Here is a 5,415-nt window from a genome sequence, read left to right on the forward strand (position 1 = left end):
TCAAAAAAAAAAAAAAAAGGAGCTCCTCACAAGAGAAGTCCACCAAAAACAGCAGTGCCCACCTCACAGGAGTGGTGTCACCATGCAAAGCCCCCCACTCCCAGGTTATGATCTGATCACTGGGTTTTCCTACACACACACAGGTGCACGCACCCACACCCAAGGGAAGGCGGGGAGCTGTGGCCTGCCTCGCCAGCAGCCTCACTCCCTGGGGCTCCTCATGGCCAAGGCCTGCCCAGGTCAGTGCGGCTTCTTTCCCACTAGAAGCCTCCCGCCCACCATGTCTTTCCACACCCCGTTCTCAGTCCTCGCAACCAACCAATCTTCCCACTCAGGACAGGACACCCTCTGTCCTCTTCTACCTTCTACTCCACTGACGAGACAAGCTTCTGTTACTTCATCAGTGCTGAGAAATGTGAGAGACGTGTCATGGCACAGGTCTACTGAGAACAGGGAAAGGCCAATGTTCTAAACAGAATGTGGCTGGGAGAATAAGCACCATCAACAGGTTAGGTCCTTAAAACTACCAGGTGCCACCCCCCAAGTCTCTGGAAGAGGGGCTCTCACATCCCCCCACGCCACTCATTGATGAGTCACTGTCCCCTACTTATTTCCACAGGCAGATGGTACCACCAGGTGCTGGTCCGGTTGCTCTTTTCCAGAGCCGGCACTCAGGTTTCAGCGAGACCCCACCCCTGCCCCCAGCCACACCTCTGATAGAAAAACAAACCCTGAGTTGTAAACAAATTGTAACTTGTAAAAATGTAGCCAATGGGTAAACTGGGCATTTTCTGAGGATTTTACTTTGTTTCATAAAATGTGTATTTTATGAAAGAACTTAAGAGTGTCAATTTCTTTAACTTTTGTAGGTATGAAGTTTAGCAGTCTCCATCTCTTAGAAGTAGAAACCAGGCAGGACGCAGTGGCTCAAGTCTGTAATCCCAGCACTTCGGAGGCCGAAGTTGGAGGATGGCTGAGTCAGGAGTTCAAGACCAGTCTGGGCAATATAGTGAAACCCCATCTCTACAAAGACAATTTAAAAATTAGCCAAGCATAGTGGCATGTGCCTATAGTCCTAGCTACTAGGGAGGTTGAGGCAGGAGAATCACTTGAGGCCAGGAGTTCAAGACTAGCCTGGGCAACACAGTGAGACCCCATCTCTTTTTAAGAACCCTATCTTTTTCTAAAGAAAAAAAAAAAAAAGTAGATATTCTCTTGGCCAGGCACAGTGGCTCACACCTGTAATCCCAGCACTTTGGGAGGCCAAGGCAGGCGCATCACCTGAGATCAGCAGTTTGAGATCAGCCTGGCCAATACAGTGAAACCTGGTCTCTACTAAAAATACAAACATTAGCTGGGCGTGGTGGCGCACACCTATAATTCCAGCTACTCGGGAGGCTGAGGCAGGAGAATCACTTGAACCTAGGAGGCAGAAGTTGCAGTGGGCAGAGATCGTGCCACTGCTCTCCAGCCTGGGCGACAAAAGCGAAACTCCATCTCAAAAAAAAAAAAGGAAATCAGGGTGCCTCCTATGGTCAAGAGGCTGTCCCGCAGATGAACAGTGAAGCCAGCAAGAGAAAGGATCCCGAACAAAAAGCTAAGCTACCTTTGAATGGCCACGTGTGCTCTGGAGCCTGGGAATGCAGTGGACAGGCACAGCCAGTGCCCGCACACTCTCACACACGGCAAGCAGGAACTGCTCTCTCCAGGCCCCCAGACCAAAGTTGTGGGAGACTGCTACAATTCAACCAGCTCATCTCCAAAGGGATACTGCCCTCAGGTCAGCTGTGCTCAATGGCAAAGAACATTCTGGTAAAAACCTCCTCTCACCCCAGGAAACTCCACAAAGCTAGGCCCAGCACAGAACACCAGGTGGAGGCAGGGGGTGTCAGGGAGGGAACGCCACTACCTTCCTCCACCCCCCAGGCTGCCAGTACCAAGGACAACTGTGGTGAAGCAGCAAAACCAATGCCCCCGTCGGGTTCCAGGCTTACAGCTTACCTGTGGATAAGCCACCCCTCTCCGACCCATCAAGACTCTTTTACAAAATGAGGCTAATGACATGGGCCCACGCGCAAGGGCTGCGGGCCCCACACCAGACAGGAGTGTGAAGCACTCTGTGGAGTCCGGCGGGCTGCTCACAGGGCAGGCCCTGTGGCGGACGGGATTCTTGGTGTGCTCGTACCAGCAACCCATGTCCGAAGGCTCTGCCCACACTGGTCCGTGACCACAGGCAGACGGGAAGCTGGGCCACAGCAGGCAAGTGGTCACCAACGCTCTCTCGCGGTGCAACTCAGCAAAACGCAGCTCACCCCAACCAGCATGGAAGCCCCGACAACAGGTGAGGGCAGGAGGAAAGCTGTTTCTATTTCTCCACGAAGGGAGGGAGGAGCAGTGGATGGGTGAGCTCCAAGGGCAGCTGCCCAATCTCTCCTCCCACAGCCATCTCCACTGGCCTCCCAAGGAGCCTCTCACCTACCCAGGGCAGACAGAGGGCAACGAGGCGGGAACTGCCAACTGTCTGAAGTCTAGTCCTCAGGCTCAACCGGGCTGCCAGCCTCAGGAAGCGCCAGGTCTCAATTTCACTAACCCACATCTTCAACATTGTCTTTGTATATTTGTCACACAAACATATGATGAAAACACCAAAGTACAAGATTTCTCTGCAAGGAGGCTTCGTTCACTTCCCGCGCTTTGGAGCTTCCTACAGGTGTACTTTAAACACCACTGATCAACACGAAAACCAGGATGCAGGCCGGGCGCGGTGGCTCAAGCCTGTAATCACAACACTTTGGGAGGCCAAGGCAGGCGGATCACAAGGTTGGGAGATCGAGACCATCCTGGCTAACACAGTGAAACCCCGTCTCTACTAAAAATACAAAAAAAAAAAAAAACTAGCCGGGCGAGGTGGCGGGCGCCTATAGTCCCAGCTACTTGGGAGGCTGAGGCAGGAGAATGGCGTAAACCCGGGAGGCGGAGCTTGCAGTGAGCCGAGATCCAGCCACTACACTCCAGCCTGGGCGACAGAGAGAGACTCCGTCTCAAAAAAAAATAATAATAACTTTGTTAGGAGGCTATTTTGATAGCTTCAGGTAAACTTACAGGATCTGAAACATCCTGTGTCATTCAAAACCTGACTCTGACACGATGCTCAACATTAATTTGAAAAATAGAGGGCTACTGAAGGGAAATAATATACTTGAAACGAAAAAAGCCCTAATAGAACAAGTTTAGTATGAATTTCTTATCAGCACCAACTTCTTTGGCATGTTTTGTCCAAAAGGTCTCAGAGTTTGGCTGCAAACCCAGCCTCCCAGCAGAAGCCAGCTGTATGAGGCGAGTGCAGGCCGCCTGGAGGTCCTCCAGGCCCACACGAAGAGCACCTCCCGCTCGGACACCTCCTCCACAGGAGGCCGATTCCCTGCTCGGGCAACCCACACCTCCCTGAGTGGCCACCCCAGCCAGGAGAGCTCCTCCCCTGCTAGTCCACGTTGGGGCCCAGACTCTGCCCAGCTCTCTGAAGCAGCCCCACAAAGGCCGGCCACCCCCTCCTGCTCAGACACTAACTACCTTCCCGCCTTGGGCACCATCTGCAATGGCCGTGCTGCTGACTGTTTCCCTTCTGCCCCTGGGGCTGAGAGAGGGACAGGAGCATCAGCTGGACCATCCCCCTCCAAGCTGCAGAAGAATCTTTTTCACGAAAGAATTTCCTCAGGCCGGGAGCATGGGGCCCACTCTGTTCATAACCACTTCTCCTAAACCAACCGGGGCCTGCCCTCACCTTTTTTGCCCCAGACACAAAGCTCAGCACCAGCAGCATCTGCACAGGAGAGCCTGCTAAGAATTTTTTTTTTTTTTCCCCAGACAGAGTCTCACTCTGTTGGCCACGCTGGAGTGCAGTGGCGCCATCTCCGCTCACCACAACTTCCGTCTCCCAGGTTCAAGCAATTCCCGTGCCTTAACCTCCCGAGTAACTGGGATTACAGGCGTGTGCCATTACTGCACGGTTAATTTTTGTATTTTTTATACAGACAGGGTTTCACCATGTTGGAGAGGCTGGTTTCAAACTCCTGATTTTCTGGTGCTCCACCTGCCTCAGCCTCCCAAAGTGCTCGCATTACAGGCGTGAGCCACCACGCCGAGTACTAAGATTTTTTTTTTTAAGCATAATTTTGTGCTTAAGACTTTTTATGGAATGAGAACACAATGCATTCACCAATAAAATCTATATTTAGATGCACATTTTTAAACTATGTATCTGATAATAACCAGCTACGTACCTACAATCAGAAGACTACAATTCTGACCAATGAAAAAAACCCATGAAAGAAAAATGCCAGCCTGCAGGAAGAACACGTGAGTTACCAATGGAAAAGCAGCCGGAAGCACTCGAGCATCTGAGCATCTGAGCTCACACTCTGAAGGAGCCATGCACTCCCTCAGCCTCACGTCCAGAGTCCGGCCCAACTGGGAGAGAGAAATGCTCACCCTCACGAAGGACCCCCAGTGATGTCGACACTGGGGGAAATGAGCAGCCATCAGGCTTCTTAGATCGTAAGTCAGGAGCCTGCTCACTAACCTGCCTCCCCAGGGTCTGGCTGCTGCAGCTCTCCAGATCAAACTTTCCGAAGAACAGGGCTCAGCAAAGCCAGCACACCATTCTTCCAAAGATTGGTCTGTTCTTATCCTTTCCCACAGGGAAAGTCCAAGCAGTGCTGTGTGCCAGTCAGCACTGGCACATGGTGGGTCTGATGGTCCATTAGCCCTGCCCACCCCGAGGTTGGAGAGCTCTCATTCACTGAGCCCTGGGCCTGGGCCTAAGTGCACAGCGGGGACCCCAAGACAGGTGGGCTGCTCGGATCCTGACTGCTGGGCTCCCCAAGGACCACCAGCCACACAACCATCCTGGGGATGTAGTTTCAGCTCTACAGGTGGCTGCACCTACCCACAGAGCACACGTCCCTTTTACCACCACAGGATATCTTAAAAACAAGAGCAAAGTCAAGGCCTAGAAAAAGCCCTCTGGCACCTTGCCCAATCAGGAAAGAGACCACAAGAGCAGAGTCCCACTGTCAGGAGGGAAAAACAGCTTAAGGTCAGAAGGGCCACTAAGGAAGTCCAGGCACGGTGGTTCACGCCTGTAATCCCAGCACTTTGGGAGGCCGAAGTGGATGGCTTGAGGTCAGGAGTTCAAGACCAACCTGGCCAACATGGTGAAACTCCGTTTCTACTAAAAATACAAAAGTTAGCCTGACGTGGTGGTAGGAGCCTGTAATCCCAGCTACTCGTGAGGCTGAGGCTGGAGAATCGCTTGAACCCAGGAGATGGAGATTGCAGTGAGCCGAGATCGCGCCACTGCACTCCAGCCTGGGAGACACAGCAAGACTCTGTCTCAAAGCATGTTGGGAGGCTGAG

At 52.4% G+C, this 5,415-nt stretch overlaps 1 protein-coding gene across 1 annotated transcript in view; it reads right to left on the reverse strand.

Moving 5' to 3' along the window:
- Nucleotides 1-2,580, reverse strand: part of PDPK1 (3-phosphoinositide dependent protein kinase 1) — a 67,089-nt gene extending 64,509 nt beyond the window's left edge. The window contains exon 1 of the mRNA XM_011927444.1: nucleotides 2,480-2,580. The gene's annotated coding sequence lies outside the window, so the exon portion shown is untranslated. The remainder of the gene's footprint in view (nucleotides 1-2,479) is intronic.
- Nucleotides 2,581-5,415: the final 2,835 nt, after the last annotated feature.

Source organism: Colobus angolensis, unplaced genomic scaffold, assembly GCF_000951035.1.
Source record: "Colobus angolensis palliatus isolate OR3802 unplaced genomic scaffold, Cang.pa_1.0 Scaffold717, whole genome shotgun sequence".
Taxonomy (NCBI): Eukaryota; Metazoa; Chordata; class Mammalia; order Primates; family Cercopithecidae; genus Colobus; species Colobus angolensis.